The sequence below is a fragment of the Lemur catta genome, chromosome 14, assembly GCF_020740605.2.
Source record: "Lemur catta isolate mLemCat1 chromosome 14, mLemCat1.pri, whole genome shotgun sequence".
Classification (NCBI taxonomy): domain Eukaryota; kingdom Metazoa; phylum Chordata; class Mammalia; order Primates; family Lemuridae; genus Lemur; species Lemur catta.
Genome location: NC_059141.1, coordinates 32,511,952 through 32,531,864, shown reverse-complemented (window position 1 = coordinate 32,531,864; position 19,913 = coordinate 32,511,952). Strand labels below are relative to the sequence as shown.

Below are 19,913 nucleotides of genomic sequence, written 5' to 3'. Positions count from 1 at the left end.
CACAAGTCAGTTTCCTGGAAGCAGAGGAGCTAGACAGGAACAGTGCAGAATTAGTTTATTCCAACTTTTAATTCTAAGTGCTAATGTTTTACCGTTTGAAGAAAAAAGAAGATGGCAACCATTGGGAAGCAGGCCTCAAATTACAGCAGTCCACAGTGAAAGATTTAAAATGGCCTGATTTTGGTGAGTAAGATGACCAAATAAATAAATAAAAGTAAATAATGGCTTGATGAAGGTGATTTTCAAAAGCTAAGAGGGGAGAGATATAAAAAGGAGAGATACAATAAAGAAAATGGCAGATTTGGCGAATAAAATCCATGGATTTAAAACAACAACAACAAAAAAGGGAAAGCCTTTTACAAAGAGAGATGTCAAAGTCCTAAACTTAAGGAATAGAAATAGATGGACTGGAGAATGTGGGCATTAAAAAGAAAAGATTTTTATTTAGAACCAGGAACAGGCAGAAGAAAAACTAGGACAAAACAGAAATGTCATGTGAAAAATCTTACATAACAAACTGATGATTTAAGCCAATAAAAGTTCTGGGAGAGAACAAGCACCTGTCCAAAGGGAAGGTGTGAGGAGGAGGAGACACAACAACAACTGGTCTCTGACTATACCATAGAAAAATGTTTTGAGCCAACTAGCTATAATTTTGGAAGAAACCTGGAGTAAAGCAGAGTTATAAAATGTGTTTATGAGGTCATTTAGGAGAGGGAAAAAAAGCAAAAAGTCCTGGTCAACAGTATAACATTTATCTGATTGTGTTTCAGGCAAGAATCATTATTGGATGCTAAAAACCAGTGGGTGAAAGTTTGATAAGAAACAGGATATTTATATAGTCTCAAAGTGCCTCAAAGTAACAAATTACTTATTAATTACAATGGGAAAAATGTTAGCCTAACAGTGGAGAAACCTGACAAGTGTCACCTTAATCCAGTAATCATCACTAGTTAACATCACCAAGTTAACATCAGGGGATGTTAACCTGATGGGATAAAGCAACATGATGGGATAAATTAATACTATGTGCCTCCTGATATAACATACTGAGAAGGAAACAATTTCACATCTGCCAGAAAAAAAAAAATGTAAAACCCTAATCTAATTACGAGGAAACATCATCACTTTGGATTATAATTGTCCAGTACTCTTCAACTTTTCAAAAATATCAAGGTCATGAAAGAAAAAGAAAGACCAAGGAACTTTTTCAGAGTATTAAAAAAACCAAGAAACAAGACAACTAAATGTAATGTGATCTTGGATGGAATCTTGGAACAGAAAAAATAATTTTTTTCTGTTATTATAAGGAGCATTACTGAGACAATTGTCAAAATTTGAATAAGGTCTCTAGATTAGATAATGATATTATATTTATGTTAATTTCCTGATTTTGATCATTGTACTATGTATAGGTATATAAGAGAATGCCCTTGTTTTAAGGAAATGCATGATATACATAAGGATATGAGGTGTCACTTCTGCAAATTACTCTCAGTTCAGAAAGAAATAATAATATGTGTATATATAGATAGAGATTGATAAAACAAATGCAGTAAATGTCAACATTTGGGGAATCTGGGTGAAATATATATAGGAATTCTTTGTAAATCTTTTTCTAAGTCTAAACCTATTTCAAAATTATAAATAAAAAAATATCTGGAAAAACACACTGAAACAAATTCATAAACTTTGATTGGATCTTGGTTCAGGAACAAAACAGCTATCAGAGATATTTCAAGAGAACGGAGGAAATCTGATTACAGGTACAATATTAGATGAAATTATGGAATTGTAATTTTTCCCAGGTTTGACAGTGGTAGTGTGCTTATGCAGGAGGATGTGCTTACTCTTAGGAAGTGAGTGCTGAAGTGCTCAAAGGTAAAAGTGTTATATGCATGGAGGATTCTACAGTTGCCCATGAAGTACGGCAGTAGCAGCTAGGCACTTCGGCACTCTGTACTGCTCTGTTGGACACAGTATTTTCTACATTCCTTAAGTGGAGACAGCATTTCTCTGCTAGTTATTGTCTTGATCCCTTGGAGTGCAAAGCCTCCCATTTGTTTAACACTGTTAGAAGGATTTTAAAGCAGAATATCTTGGTTCTAGTGAGTTTCAAAACTTACTGAAAATGGCCTCTCAGCATTTCCTCATAGTTCTTTCTCTCCTTTCAGGACTCAGACTCATGTTTGTAATAGCTAATACGTTAGAAGCTCTTACAACAATTATTTGTTATCATGACTGCTTTATCAGATCTGGCTTTTTTGTATGTGTGAGGGTGGGATGAGGCATAGGATGCATTCTCCCTGTTCTCACCCTTTCATAAGAGTTTTCTCAGCTGCTCTGTAAATAGATTTATTTGGACCATCCCCACAGTAACCAGATAGACATGAACCCCAGAAGTGAACACAGCCTGAGTTATTTCTTAAGATTTTCAGCTCTTCTCCCCACCCTACCACCTCAGCATCAACTTCAGGCAGCCCTGACCCTGCACATCTGTCTTCATATGCCTGTGCCCCAGCAGTGGGACCAGCTTATCATCCAGCTGAAATCCCGAAAAGTACATATACAAAATAGACAGACAAGCAGGAAGGACACACTGCAGTCTAAAGGCACGTGTCAAACAGATAAAAGAGGGTAAGCAATACCTTTTGCATATATTTATGAGCTATGCAGATTTTTCAAAATTCTCCTATGGGCAGGTGAGACGTGGAGAAAGAATTTAAACATGTATGATCATAAATATCCTTTACAATGGAAATTGTAAAGATTTAATGAAAGAGAAGCTCTGTCTATAGTTAGTATACAATTTTAACAGTGTTTTCCAAGCAGCGATTTCTGTTGATGCACCAAATAGAACTTCTGACTGATAGGACACAAAATTTGAGAGCTTATTCTCAAATAACTTATCTATAAGTTAGCTCCTGATGTAGTCTGGACAGGAGGTCACTGATTCATCATTTCACCAGATAAATCATCTCCCACACTAATTCCACTGGAGGTGTTGAGAACCACACGCTTCATTTAGAGCACTGGGATTAAGACAAAAGATATAATTTGTTCCAGCTAAATGAACTCATCTGCATTCGAGGGATCTGCATTTTTTAAACTAGAAGTAAACTTTCCGCTATGCTGATTTGGGGCTAAATTGGAGTTAGTTCTGGACTATTTGAGGAATATGTGATGAGTTGTTAATGTTCCTCTGACCACCTGGATTTTTTAATTGCATTTCAACTCTTGTATCTTTATTTTATTTCACTCAAGACAAAAGGAGTTCTTTAAAACTGCAGATACAAACTAAGGCAAGAAAATTATGCTATTTAGTGTTGATATTTCTCTGAAAATGAGAAGAATATCATACTGTTTTTCATAGAGGTTGTATTAATTTATGATACATCCCTACCAGTAGTGTATAAGAGTCCTCTTTGTTCCACATCCTCACCAACATGTTATTTTTTGTCTTTTTAATGATACTCATTCTGATTGGTGTAAGATGTTATCTCATTGTGGTTTTAATTTGTATTTCTCTGATGATTAGTGATGTTGAGCATTTTTTCATATATTTGTTGGCCATTTGTATGTTTTCTTTTAAAAAAATGTCTATTCATGTCCTTTGCTCACTTTTTAATGGGGTTATGTGTTTTCTTGTTGTTGTTGAGTTGTTTGAGTTCTCTGTATGTTCCAGATACAAATATTAAATTATTCTGCCTCCTGTTGGATGCATAGTTTGCAAATATTTTCTCCCACTCTACCAGTTGTCTTTTCACTCTGATGATTATTTGTTTTGCTGTGCAAAAGCTTTTTAATTTAATTAAGAATATTCGTCTATTTTTGTTTTTGTTGCCTGTGCTTTTGAGGTCTTAGCCATGAATTCTTTGCCTATACCAATCTCCAGGAAAGTTTTCCCTAGGTTTTCTTCTAGTATTTTTATAGTTTCAGGTCTCATGTTTAAGTCTTTAATCCATCTTGCATTGACCTTTGTATATGGTTAGAGATAGGAGTCCAGTTTAATTCTTCTGCATATGGCAATCCAATTTTCCCAGCACCATTTATTAGAAAGGGTGTTCTTTCCCCAGTGTATATTCTTGTCAGCTTTGTCAAAGATTAGTTGGCTGTAAATATGTGGCTTTAATTCTGGGTTCTCTATTCTGTTCCATTTATGTATCTATTTTTATACAGGTAACATGTTGTTTGGGTTATTACAGCCTTGTAATATAATTCGAAGTCAGTTAATGTGATACCTCCAGCTTTGTTATTTTTGCTTAAGATTGCTTTGGCTATTCAGGCTCTTTTTTAATTCCATATAAATTTTAGGATTTTTTTTTTCTAATTCTGTGAAAAATGATGTTGGTATTCTGATAGATTGCATTGAATCTGTAGACTACTTTGGCAGTATGGTCATTTTAACAATATTAATTCTTCTTACCCATGAACATGGGATGCTTTTCCATTTGTTTGTGTCATGTATAATTTCTTTTATCAGTGATTTGTAGTTTTCCTTGTAGGGATCCTTCACCTTCTTGGTTAAACTTATTCCTAAGTGGCTTTATGTATGTATGCATGTATGTATGTACGTATGTATGTAGCTATTATAAATGAGATTGTCCTCTTCATTTCTTTCTCAGCTAGGTTACGAGTAATATAATTTTATTCCAACTTTTTTCAACATTTCTGTAATTGTAAACATTTTCATAATAAGAAGGTGAATGAAATTGAATGCAACAAACCTGTCTAGAAACTGAAAGTATTTTTAAAAACCAAAACCAAATAAGCCAACAAATAAATCAAGTCTGTAAATTCATTTCTGCAAAGTGAAAGACTAAAGTATCCTGAAGCAACTAAAATACTCGATGATTGAAGTGGAAGAGCTAAAATAACTGGGTTAGTCACTTACTGAGCTCTGACAGAGTTTTCACCCCGTATTTTATAGCCACCCACACATGGACTATATTAAAAAGTGCTGCACTTCTAGTTTTCCCTTTACTACAGAGGAAATGCAGAGAGTTAATAACATCATCAACCATAAGCTTTTAAGGTTCAGCATCCTAATAAAACTGATGAATCTTGACTTGCAGCCTCAGCAGTTAAATTACTGCTATGAAAATCACTGCCAATGGCCAAGTTGCATGAAAGAATAATTATACATGTTTACTGTTAACCATCAGTCAAATCCAAGAGCTATGAGATGAAATATGAAATGTAATTAAATGTGAATGAACAGTCTGAGGGCCCACCTGCCCCAAAGACACACACACACACACACACACACACACACACACACAAACATACACACACATACACACAGACTCTCTCACACACAATAATTATGATAATTTTCTTTGAATATTTTTCCTGGCAATTAGAAAAATCTATTGAAAAATACAAAACAGTAAGTCTTAAATGACATCCTTAAAAGAGGGGGTCCAATCAGCTGTAAACAAATTGATAAGAAAATACTATGATAGGTTAATGTTAATAGAAGTATTAAATATTTCCTTTTGCAATCATCTGTTCTTGAGCAACTGTACTAGCCATAGTAAGACACATTCCCATATTTAAGTGCATGATTTATCGCTCACTTTCTTCCATAGCTTTTATGAGAAGGCATTTTTTAGATGTCCCATGTGAGTTGCTAACATCTGCACTGATGAAAGAATTCTAAAGAGCAAAATTCACAAAGGATTACCACTATCAGATTTTTAAAAAGAGAAGCAATACATTATAATGTGATGTACTGATAGTTTTTGAAGTACTTTCCAACGTAAACTTCAAAAGATCATAATGAATATTTAATTTCAATTGCAGCACACATTGAGGGTTCAAAATTATTGGCCACTAGGAAACTAAATCCACTGATAAAAGAATGTAACCACTTATTAGACCCACAAGCATGATTTTGAGCTATGATTATATGTAAATCTAATGGCTCTACTATTGATAATTGTGAGATTAACTGGATATTTCTGCAACCTTAAAATAGGGTAAACAATCAATAGTGAGAGAAGTTAATCAGTTAATAGTTAGCAGTTGCAGCTGCAAAATGAATCACCATTCTTTGAAAATCTGAATTTTAATCTTGAATGGTCTCTATATTATAAGTAAGCACTATTCTGAAGCCTTTCATTATTAAGTCTCTTATCCTGTCTACAATTGCCAGCTGTGTATGTATTAGACTTGGAGAAAATAACAAATTCCAATTGGTGAACAGCTTGAAATTGAGGGTTCCTGCGGGAGGCAAAAGGTCAGGGATTTTAGAGAGGAATAACAGGTTCATGGTGATGATTGTGTCCTATGCAGATAGACAGAGCTGTGTTTGAATATCTCCACCACTTACATGCTTGTAACCTAATGAAAGTTACATGACTTTACCATGCCTTTATTTCTTCATCTGTGAGATGAGGATATTAATAGTTATCTACCAAATGGGTTTGTTGGGATGATTCAACGAGGTATCGTATGTTAAAGTCTCTGCTACAGTGTCTGACACAAAGCAAGTGGCTCGGTAAATGTGGCTAGGATTAATGCCACTGTTGTTATTTAGCATTGGTGTTTGGTATCATTCTAATGACCTTTACTCTTGTTTTCCTATCGGTAGCTTTGAGTTGTTGGTGGTGATGGTGGTGGTAGAGGCTGTAGAAGCTGACAGTGGGAATATTTATTACTGGTGCCAAAGTTTCATTATATGTTTCTGCATAGTTTGGTGGAGAGTTAAAAGACCACAACCTTGTCTTTTAGTGGAGGCCTAGTTCCCATAATTCCCCTCTACCACTTTCCCAATATTCTATGCCATTTAGGAATGTCTGCTTGAGACACTGTTTATATAGAGGAAAACTATGCAGAAATTTAAAGAAACATTAGTACCAATAATGTCAAATACTCCCATTGTTCGCTTCATTCCCTAAATATAACTGTCAATTTCCTGATTTCTTATCACTCCCCACCCATTCTCAAAGGCATTGCACATTTTCCCCTGGGTCCTGGAATGCAGTTGTTTTAGAATAACTATTTTTCCTTTGGCAAGACACTTACTTTTCTTTTTTTGTTTTTGTTTTGGCTGGTTCTTAACCCCTTTCTGAGATTGCCTATGGAGTTCTCCCCCTGCGTTCCTGAACTGAATTCCTCCGTGGCTCTTATTTAGCTCATAGTGAAGTGATACTGAACAAAATACAGAACTTTGAAGTTCAATGTTGTGACACTAACAAGAACCTAGATGGACTTATCACTTTTTTTTATTTGTATGACCACGATTTTGTGATGGCCTGGTCTTTGACACTGGCAAACAAAGATAGGCGACTGTTGCACAATGTTTGTTTCTGAACATCATATAAAAATGGACTACAAGTGTCTTATTCCCCATTGCATTCCAAACACCTCACATATTGGCCGATCTGGGTAGGTTTTGGAAAAGTATTTGTTGAGTGCCAGAATCAATGGTAGAAAGACAGCCAGAGAGAGAGAGAAATGGAGGAAAGAGGGAAAGAAAGAAAAAAAGGCAGTTATAATCTTAGTTCTGAACTCAGAATAATATATATAAAACATTTGATTACTTTTTGAAAAATGGTTAATTTTAATCTTTAAGAATAATTTAGCTTAAAAAATGAAGGATTAGGAGAAAACTCAAAAATAAATGCAAAAAGTTCTAAAATAGGTGTGCCATTCTCTACCAAAGACACAATAAAAAAAGGGAGAAGGAAGGGTTAGTTAACACCTGTAAGAAAAGATTTCCTTACAGCTATAATTATTAAATACTAAAATAAGATACCAATTGGTCATATAATCTTTCTTCCTCAAATATCTTTTGAAGCAATAAGAGTGGTACCTATCTGCCTGGAACAGTATAGGGCTGTTTCTGCCAAGATGATTTATCAAGCCCCATTCTAACTCTGATACATTTTTCATGGTTTCCTTTCTGGCTAGATCCAAATGACCACTGTAAGTAATCCCCCAGGATATTAACATTGGAGTACATATGCCTACTGAGGCTTTTAATATAAATGAGCATTTAGAAAATAATTTAGGTTTGGAAGTCTCAACCATTTCAACATTTCATGAAAGTATGTCAAATTTATGTTAGACTTTTAGATGGAGGGCTATATTTTCCCCAATAGAATAGCGTAGCATATATATAAACTGAATGCACACTTGGGATAATATGCAACTGCTTATGTAACAGAAGAGAGGACTCCACATTTTTAAAAAACAAATTAAAACAAAAGCATTTGGGCAGATAATTCTACCCATACTTGTAAAAAAATAGCACAGAAAACTATAAAAGATAATTTTTTTAAATTAGTCAAACTAGCAATAAATTATTTTATAGTGTTAATTAAAAATTACACTGACTCATATCACAAAGCAGCTTCAGAATAAAGCTTTTGTTAAACTTCTCATATCTCTAAAATGCTTCACTCAGTAGTGATCAATTTATAGCAATATTTCTATTATAAAGAGGACACATTTGTGGCACCTGAGATCAAAATAACAGATAACCAATAGTTACCATTTATTAAAGGCTTATTATGTGTCAGCACTATATTAATTAGCACCTTACCTAGATTTTGAAATTTAATCCACATAAAAACTATATGAGGTCCATGCAATTATTATGCCCATTTTATAAATGAAAAAACCTGACGTTTTGAAAGAAAACAACAGCGGACATGGTGATACGGATTAGGAGGGGAGAGGCCAAGATGGCGGACTAGAAGCAGCCTGCACACACCTCTCAAGGAGAGGACTGAAGGTGGCGAGTGGACATCCACCTTCAGATAGATCACCTAAGAGAGAGCAAGCACTGTGAATCAAAAGAGACGTGATAGGAGGCACTCAAAGTGAAGGAGAAGAAAGAGAGATGACCTGCTTTGGGGGTACACAGGGAAAAGCACATGTGGGGAAGGCACAAAGGGGAGAATCCAGGGCTCCACTCTCCCCCTACGATCATTGCTATCTGAGCTGTGGGAGGGACCCTCCACTGCAGAAGGATGCAGGATGGACATAGGGAGCTATCTGGAGACTGTGCAGTGGCACTGCTCCAGAGAGACGGCACAGTGGTGACCCACTGGCTCAAGAAACATGGGTGCTGCAGCTGGCACCATTTTAAAATCCTAGACCCAGAGCGCTGCCTCTACCCAGGGGTCAGATCCATTGCTGCTGCTTCCCCATTGCCTATGCCAATCGGTGGCGAGGGTGGGAGGTGGGGGGAAGCAGATAGGCAGGGCACCCTCATGACTCCTGTGGGCAGGAGCCAAGCACCCCCACTGCTGCTGAGGGACCTGGGCAAGGCAACAATCACCAGGGCCTTTCAAGATGGCTGGGGCTGCACTTAAGCCAGTTCCCAGCCGATAAACACCACCGCCCAAGGATCTGAATGGGGCAGCTCTGAAGCTGGTGCTGGCTGACAATTACCCTTGCCTGTGTTCACAGGCGAATTTGCACTCAAGCCGGTGTCCAGCCAACAAAAACTGCCATCTGCAGATCTGAGTAGAGCAGCTCTCAAGGACATGCCACTATCCATGGGCGTGGGCGGGACTACACTAATGCTATAAGGGCTGACAAACGCCACTGCCCGCACACCTAACCAGCACAGCTCTCAAGCCAGCATGAGCTGACAGTTATCACTGACTGTGGGCTTTGGCGGAGCTGCGTTCAAGCTGGTACACAGCCAACAAATGCCGCCACCATGCAGCTCCAAAACCAGTGTGGGCAGAGAATCGTTGCCACCCGCAGGCTTGGGCAGGGCTGCACTCAAGCAAATGCAGGCTGACAAACGCCACTGCCTGCATATGTGAGTGGAGCTGCTCTCAGTCTGGCTCAGGCTGACAATCCCTGCTGCAGACACAACAAGGTGGGACATTCCCTCACTCTGAAACATGGGGACCGCCAGTGACAACCACACGGAAACAGTGAGGCAGAAGACACGGGAAAGCAGCAGTGTTAAACATTCACAGTGCATCCACCCATCTCACGCCAGGACAATCATCCAGAGTAGGACATAAGTATTCCATCCAGGGACCTCTCCTTCTTTGCACTAAGTAGGAGAGTTCCCAGCAGAGAACAGGTGCACTTCAAGCTTATCTTCTTTTGAGCTGAGAGAAAAAATTTTAGACATGAAGAAACTAGAATAAGAACTTTGGCAACATGAAAAAACAAGCTGTTTTGACACAATCAAAGGATCAAAATAGGTCTCCGGCAAGGGACTCCAATCTAAAGGAAACAGTCAAAATGTCATAGATGGAATTCAGAATATGGATGGCAAATAAGATGAATGGAATTGAAAAGAAAGTTGAAAACCAAAACAAAAAAGACCAAAAAAAAAATGTTTCAGGAGATGAACGAAAAAAATGTAAACTCACTAAAGAGGTAGACAACATAAGAAAAGATATAACAGAACTGAAAGAGGCATTTAGGGAATTTCAAAATATAGTAGAAAGCTTCAACAACAGGCTAGACCAAGCAGAAGAAAGAATCTCAGAGCTTGAAGACAAAGCTTTCAAATTAACCCGGTCAGTCAAAGATGCAGAAAAAAGCATAAAGAAGCATGAAGTATGGGACTATGCAAAGCAGGCCAATATAACAATTAAAGGTATCCCTGAGGAAGAAGAAGAAAAAGCAAAAAGTATGGAAAACTTATTTAGTGAATTATTGAAGAAAACTTCCCTGGTATCACCAGAGATTTAGATATCCAGATACAAGATGGTCACCGAACACCAGGCAGATTCATAGCAAATAGGACATCTCCAAGACACACAGTCATCAGTCTGGCCAAAGTCAACAACAGTAAAAAAAAAAAAAAAAAAAAAAAAAAAACAAAGATGGTCATTATATAATGGTAAAGGGAGCAATACAACAAGAAGACATAACAATCTTAAATATATACACAGCTAACACAGGAGCTCCCATACTCATAAAGCAAATTCTACTAGATCTAAGCAAAGAAATAAATGGTAGCATCGTAATAGCCAGGGAATTCACACCCCACTGACAGAACTAACCGATCATTGAAGCAGAAAATCAATAAAGAAGCACTGGATGTAAATGGGACTCTAGAACAAATGGACCTAACATTCATTTATGGAACATTCTACCCCAAAAGTACTGACTATACATTCAACAATGTCCACTGCTACCACTTTTATTCAATTTAAATAAAGGGTATTGGGAAAGAAGAGTTCAAAATATCCCTGTTTGCTGATAATATGATTTTATACATAGAAAATCCTATAGACTCCACCAAAAGACACTTACAGTTGATAAATAAATTCAGCAAGGTCTCAGGTTACAAAATGAATGCACAAAAATCAGTAACATTTCTATATACAAATAATAGTCAAGCCAAGAGTAAAATCAAGCACTCAATACCATTTACAATGGCTGGAAAGAAAATAAAATACTTGGAATATACTTAACCACAGAGGTGAAAGATCTGTATAACAAGAACTACAAAACACTGATGAAAGAAATCATAGATGACACACACACAAACACATTTTAAAAAAATGGAAAAAAATCACATGCTCATGAATTGGTAGAATAAACATCCATAATGAACAAAGTGATTTACAGATTCAGTGCAATCCCCATCAAAATACCAATGTCATATTTCACAGATCTAGAAAAAAATAAGCCTAAAAAAAATCCTAAACTTCATTTGGACCCAAAAAAGACCCCAAATAGCCAAAGCAATCTTAAGGAAAGAAAAAGCAAATCTGGAGGTATCACATTATCTGACTTCAAATCATACTACAAGGCTATAATAGTAACCAAAACAGCACGGTGCTGGAAAAAGAAGAGACACAGACCAATGGAACAGAATAGAAAAACCAGAAATAAAGCCATCTACCTGTAACCAACTGATCTTTGACAAAGACGACATGAACATATGGGGAAAGGAAGCCCTATTCAATAAATCGTGCTGGAAAGACTGGACAGGCACACGCAGAAGAATGAAACAGGACTCCTATCCCTAATATTAATAAAAAATTAATTGAAAATGGATGAAAAACTTAAATGTAAGGCATGAAACCATAAAAATTCTAGAAGAAAATGTAGGAAAAACCCTTCTATGCATCAGCCTAGGCAAAGAATTTATGACTGCGACTCCAAATGCAAATACAGCAACAACAAAAATAAATGAAAGGGACCTAATTAAATTAAAAAAGATCCTGCACAGCAAAGGAAATAATCAACAGCATTAATAGACAACCTACATAATGGGAGAACATATTCACAAACTATACATCCAATAAAGGACTAATATCCAGAATCCACAAAGAACTCAAACAAATCAGCAACAAAAAAACAAACAACCCATGAAAAAGTAGGCAAAAAACATGAACAGAAGTTTTTCAAATGGCAATAGACAAATGGCCAACATATATATGAAAAATTGTTCAACATCACTAATCATCAGGGAAATGCAAATTAAAATCACAATGAGATACCACCTTACTACTGTCAGAATGGCCATTGCTAAAAAGTCAAAAAGCATAGTTGCTGGCATGGATGCAAAGAGAAAGGGACACTTATACACTGTTGGTGAGACTACAAATAAGTACCACCTCTATGGAAACAGTATGGAGATTCCTCAAAGAAATAAATGTAGACTTACCATTTGATCCGGCAATCCCACTACTGGGTACATACCCAAAGGAAAAGAAGTCATTTTATTACAAAGACACCAGCACTCAAGTGTTTATAGCAGCACAATTCACAATTGTAAAAATGTGGAATCAACCTAAGTGCCCATCAATTCATGGGTGAAGAAAGAAAATGTGGTGTACACCACATATATATAATATTTGCAAATATTCCATAATGTAAATGTAGAAAATGTGATAACACACACACACACACACACACACACACACACACACACACCCCATGGGCTACTACTCAGCTATTTAAAGGAATGAAATAATGTCTTTTGTAGCAACTTGGATGGAATTGGAGACCATTATCCTAAGTTAAGTATCTCAGGAATGGAAAAACAAACACCACATGTACTCTCTAATAATCGAGAGTTAAATGATAGGCATACACAGGCACAAAGAGATGTAAAGGACACTGGAAACCAAGAAGAGGGGACAGTGGGAGGAGGTGAGGGGTAAAAACTTACCTATTTGGTACAATGAACACTATTCTGGTGATGGGCACAATAAAATCCCTGACTCAAGCATTATACAAGGTATCTATGTAAAAAAAAATTTGTCCCCCCTTAATATTTTGAAATAAAAAAATGGAGAAAGAAAAGAACATGGATTAGGGTGAGGTAGAAATCTATTCCAAATATGAATTCAATGGGGCATCATCTCCCTCCCTCACCATCAGGCCAGTCATTGGTGGGTTCCTGAACTTCCACAGCTGCACTGAGACACTCTAGCCCTGACTTCTCAGGAGAATCACCCATAAATGATGTACAGGCCATAGGCGACTGCATAAGCTCCTTCACTTCCTGGGTGACCAAAGTGTGGGGGGCGAAAGAGAAGAATCAAGGATGATGCCATGGTTTTTGCTCTGAGCAAGTGGAGTCAGAGAGAATTGCCATTTTCTGAGATGGGGAAGTCTGTCAAAAGAACACATTTGTAAAGGAAGAAATCAGAAATTGATCTTGCACAAGTTCAGTTTGGGGTGCTTATCTGACAAGCATGTGGAGTCCCTGAGTAGACTGGAGTTCAGGGGAGAGAACCAAGCTGAAGATGGACATTTGGGACTTAATGTCCTTAAAGTGGAAGAAGAGGGTGCAGATTGGGAAGGTAGAGGAAACTGGATTGAGTCTCAGAACACCCCACATTTAGAGGTCCATAGAATTAAGAGGGAATGAGGAGACCAAGAGAAGTAAGAAGCATAGAAAAGGGAGTGATGTCCTAGAAGCCAAAGTAAAGACAATATTTCAAGAAGGGGAGAGTGAAGTGTCTGTAAGAGAGAGTACACATTTCATAATGTGGCATCTAAGTTATCTTCACAGTCTGGTCTGCAGTTTCCATCTTCATTCTATCTCATTACTCTCCACAATGCATTATACACTCCAGCTGTCTACACTGCTCACAGTTGCCCAATGAGCACTTTACTTTCCCACTTTGGTGCCTTTTGCTCAGGCTGTCTCCTCTGCCTGGAATGCAGGACTCCTGTCACTATTGGCAGTGCAAAAATTTTGGAATTAGATAGACCTCTGTCCCAACTGAGCATTTTTCTTTTGTTAGTTGTACAGTGTTGGGCAAATTATTGAGCTTCTCCAGAATTTCCCTTTTTCTCATGTACAAAAAGCAATAATAATACCTACCTTGCAGGCCAGCAAGGAGAACTACATAAAGTAAGACATCAAAAGTATCTGGCCCAATAAATATCTATTATGTTTTTAAACTTTACTTTTGAGTAGACAGTAAATACACATGATTCAAAATTCAAAATATACAGAAGAATAGATCTCTTTTCAACTCCATCCTGCAGATTAAGTTCCCCTACAGAGGCTAATTTTTTTCCAATATTTTGCACATCCTTCTAGAGATATTACACACAAATGGTGGAACACATACTACACAGTCTCTGACATCACTCTTATTTCACTTTGCAATATATCTTGCAGGACCTTCCCTATCTGTACATAAACATCTGTCTCATTGTTTTTTAAGCAACAGTAATGTTCCATGATATGGATGCACTATCTTTAAACCATTCACCTAGGGTTAGACTTTATTAGCAATCTTTTCCCTCAACATTTTATTATAAAAGTTTTCAAATGTATACAAAAGTTGAAAGAATTTTACACTAAAACACTCATATACCAAATAGCTAGTTTCTATAAATAATATTTTATTATACACATGCTGTATTACATATTTATCCTTTTACTCTTCTATCAATCCATCATATGTTTTTATTTATTTCAGAATAAGTTGCAGATATCATTCCACCTTCCTGGAAATACTTAATGCAACTTATTTATTATTAGATATTAAATTTTTACCATTATAATTAGTGCTGTAATGAAAAGTTGTATAAATACCATCCATGCATTTATGAATATTTCCTAGAAATTAAATTGTTAGAATGTGCACTTTGAAGGATACTGCCAAATTTCCCTCTGTCAAGTCGTAACAACTGACACTCCCACACTCCCATCAGCAATGTAGGTGACTGCCTGTTTCTCTTTACCTTTACAACACGCTGTCCTCAAATGTTTAAATATTCGCTAATATCAAAGGTAAAAAGTATCTTGTAGGATTATTTTTCATTTATTTTGAGTGAAGTTCTACATTTTTTTCATGTTTAAGAACCACCTGCATTTTTTTCAGGTGTAGTGTTCTATCCATAATACTTTCTATTTATTTATTTTATTATGCTAAGAACATTTGCCATGAGAAAAATTTTTAAATGTACAATACAGTATTGTTAATTATAGGCACAACATGGTACAGCAAATCTTCAGAACTTACTCATCTTACAAAATTGAAATTTTATGAGACTGACATGCTACCTACTACACTAATGAGGCACCTCAAAACTGAAATTTTATACCCATTGAACAGCAACCTCTATTTCTCCCTGTCCCCAAACTCTGGCAACCACTATTCTACTTTCTGTTTCTTTGAGCTTTACTATTTTAAACACCTCCTGGGATCATGTAATATATGTCATTCTGCATCTGGCTTATTTCACTTAGCATAATGTCCTCCAGGTTCACCCATGTAGTAGCATAAGGCAGGATTTCCTTCTGCCAAATAATATTCCATTGATGTATATTCCACACTTTCTTTATCTATTCATCCACTGATAGGCATTTAGGTTGTTTCTGTATCTTGGCTATTGTGAATAATGCTGGCATGAACATGAGAGGGCACCTATCTCTTTGAGCTCCTGATTTCAACTTTTTAGGATATACACACATACCCTGAAATGGGATTGAAAGATAAAATGGTAATTCTATTTTAATATTTGGAGGAATATACATATTGTTTTCCATAGTGTCTGTGCCATTTTACATCCCCACTATCAGTGTATAAGGTTTCAATTTCTACACATCTTCTCCAATACTTCTTATTTTTATAATAGCTGTATTTCTTTTTCTTTCAACTCTATTCTGTTACCTATTTTTCTGCTAGATTACTGGTCTTTTCCCATTGATTTGCAGAACTCTTTATATATAAAGGAAACTAGCTGATGAGTTGCTAATATTTTTTTTTCCAAGTTTTGTCATTTCTATCTTGATTTTAATGACTTACTTTTTTGAGCATAAATTTATTTTTGTGTAAATTTTTTTCCAAGCAGTACTAAATGCTGATTTAGTATTCCTACTTACTGCTCCTGTCTCAGTCCTCAAAAGTTCTACACTCAAATTCTACTGAATTATTTGCATGGTCCAATTATGACATGTCATTCCCATCTGTGGGCTCTTATATATGTTGTTTCTTTGTGGAACATTCTCTCAGTACTTTTTCCTGGCTGATTGCTACTGGTCATGCAAGACTTTGATAAAAGGCAGCTTCTATAGCAAAAGTTTTCCTTAATTCCCCAAGGCCTTGCCCTATTCTTTCATAGCACCTTATGTGCACTCTGATCAGAACATTACCCTTCTGTAATATAATTAAATATTTCCTTGCTTTCTCTCCCAAATCTTTAAAGGAAAGGACCATATTTTATTCAATCATCCTTGTACCTTCGGCCTCTAGCCTAGTATCTGGCATACAAGCTGATGTCAATAAATGTTTAAGAAAAAAAAAAGTAAGGAAACAAGAAAAAGGAAAGGGGGAAGAGAGAGTGGGAGCAAAACATAGAGAGTGCTATGGGTTGAGTTATGTCCCCCTCAAATTTCATGTGTTGAATCTCTAACCCCCAATACCTCGGATTATGACTGTATTTGGAGATAGGGTCTTTAAAGATGTGATTAAGGTAATATAAGGCTGTTAGGAAGGGCCCTAATCCAAACTGACTGGTGACCTTATAAGAAAGGGAAATTTGGACACACACAAAAACACCAGGAATGCACACACACAGAGAAAAGACCTTGTGAGGACACAGCAAGGTGGTAGTCATCTGCAAGTCATGGAGCAAGGCCTCAGAAGAAATCAAACCTCACCAACACCTTGACCTCAGACATCTAGCCCCAGAACTGTGAGGAAATAAATTTCTGTTGTTTAAACCTGCCGTCCCCAACCCCGCGGCCATGAATTGGCACTGGTCTGTGACCTATTAGGGACCAGACAGCAGAGCTCCGCTGCCCCCCATCCATGGAAAAATTGTCTTTCATGAAACTTAGGAATCAGGCCTCACAGCAGGAGATGAGTGGCAGGTGAGCCAGCAAAGCTTCATCTGTATTTACAGCCACTCCCCATCACTGGCATCACTGCCTGAGCTATGTCACTCGCCTCCCACCACCATCTGTGGAAAAATTGTCTTCCATGAAACCAGTCTCTGGTGTCAAGAAAGTTGGGGATCACTGGTTTAAGTCACTCAGGCCAGGTGCCATGGCTTACGCCTGTAATCCTAGCACTCTCAGAGGTCAAGACAGGTAGATTGCTTGAGCTCAGAAGTTCTAGACCAGCCTGAGCAAGAGCGAGACCCCGTGTCTACTAAAAATAGAAAAATTAGCCGGATATCATGGCATGTACCTGTAGTCCCAGCTACTTGGGATGCTGAGGCAGGAGGATCACTTGAGCTCAGGAGTTTGAGGTGCAGTGAGCTATAATGCCACTGCAGTCTACCCTGGGCAATAGAGACAGATTCTGCCTCAAAAATAAAAAAAAATAATAAAAATAAAAGTAAACCACCCAGACTGTGTTATTTTGTTATAGCAGCCTTAATAAACTAATACAGAGGGTCAGAAGATATAGAAGAAAAGATGGCTGGATTAGGGAATGCCTAACTCTGGGCCATTATAGGCATATGGAAGCATTCATGTGTCCTGGCAAGTACGTCACAACTGAGGAAAAAAATGATTCTTTATTTTCCATTCAGGACAAAGAGATAAAGCTGATTTTAAACTAAAATCTTTGTTCTCTAGATTATAATGTGAACATATAGTTAAATTTTATTTTGATTGAGCAAGCCTCTATCAGTTACAATTCTCATGGATTTAAGTCATAAATTACAATGGGTTTACATGGTGTGAGAATTTAGTCTGATTAAAATAAGCCACTCAAGCTTAAGAAGGCGCATGCATTCATAGCAACATTTCATTGTTGGGACTGTAAGAAGTCCCTGTAATTTTTAGTCTGTCTATAAAGTTAGTATTTTTCTGATTTAGTATTTCCTTTTTTACTACTGGGCTAGTTTGTTTCAAAGAGATTCTTTGCTTAGAAAATGAAATTTGACTCAATGGCATTACAAAATAAGAAAAATTAACCATTGGACATGAAGTCCTTGAATGTACTTTTGTGGTCCTATGTTTTGCTTCTGTTGATGGTTGTATTTTTATACAGTCTGAAAAACTATATACTGTCTTAAACTGTTCATTTCCCTTCAGATTTGGGGGAGGTCAATACATCCATGACAATACATCAACCATTAAGTGAAATCAAGTAATATCTGGTTTTCACTTCAAAATATGATTGAACTGTGTGAAATTATGTTTTGTCTATATTATGATAGCTATGATCTGGAGGTGACATGGTTAATTTCCCTGACAGACTATAAAATCACTCAGCTAGGAATAGTGAAAGCTGTTAATCAGGAAGATAACCTTTGAAAGCCTTACTCCTTTCATAATGTTGCTAGTTAAATATGAACATCTGGGAAATCATTATGAATTCATTGTGCATAAATCTATTGCCCTATGTACAGAGCTCCTTTTTATTACAAACAGACTTTACATAATAAGGAAAGAATAAATGTTTCAATTTTTTATTTTTTACCATGCACTTATTCAATGCACCATTTATTAACAAAATCGACATTGCCCTTGGATGTCCATAACATTGGGTATAAAATGGGGATAATAATATTTAGCTGAAAACATATCTAAAAGGTTTAATGTTTTAGCAATGCCTTAAAAATTTAAATGGTTTGAATGTGCTAATTTTTATAATGTTGTCTCAGAGGTTCACTTTGATATTTATTTTATGCAGTATATAATGTAAACTAACAGAAATGACCTTCTGTTTTCTATATATATACATACGAAGACAGATACACAAACGTTGATAAGTTTAAAAAGTGATTTCTATAAGCTATTCTTTATTCATTTAATATTTTTTACTGGTAATCTAAAAATAATCTTTCAACATGGCCACCTACACCATTCAATTAAGAGATATCTTCTAGATGTCTTACAGACACAAATGCCTTAAGACCTAAGTTACTCATAAAAAGTGAAAAGCCAAAGAGAGTCATATAATTTTTAACTGAATAAATATTTTTTCAACCAAACCAAACCTGATTGCCAACACCCAAAGACTTTGAGAGGGAACTCTCATGCCACTTGAAAAGGAACATTGAATTTTATAAAATGGGAAAAAATAAACAGATTACAGCCCTGCCTAATGCTGTTAAAAAACTAAGATTCTTCTGTTATAAATCTTTATTTTCTCAAGTATATAACTAGGATAGATTCTAATCCCAAATGAAATTAAATTGAAAGTTGTTTTTTTTTATTCTTATTTCAGCATATTGTGGGGGTACAAAAGTCTAGGTTATGTATATTGATTGCCCTTGCCCCCCCATCCTCCTGAGTCAGAGCTTCAAACGTGTCCATCCCCTAGACAGTGGTGTCGGGCAGATGAAAGTTGTTTTTAAAAACATGATAAGAGAGAGTTCTCTTTTTAGTGTTGCCTAATAGAGCTGACTCTGGATGCTTCTTCATTGTCATTTTAGCATAGTGAGACTGTAATGAGAATGAGTTTTTTTGTCTTTAACCCAACAGCTTAAATATAATTTAAGCTCTAGATTTTTTTATTAAAATACATGAAAAAGGGCTTTCAAAA

General features: G+C 36.4%; 1 protein-coding gene across 1 annotated transcript in view; it reads right to left on the bottom strand.

Moving 5' to 3' along the window:
• The window catches only part of RNLS (renalase, FAD dependent amine oxidase), a 246,840-nt gene that overhangs the window by 167,448 nt on the left and 59,479 nt on the right, over window positions 1-19,913 (bottom strand). The gene's annotated exons all lie outside the window — the stretch shown is intronic.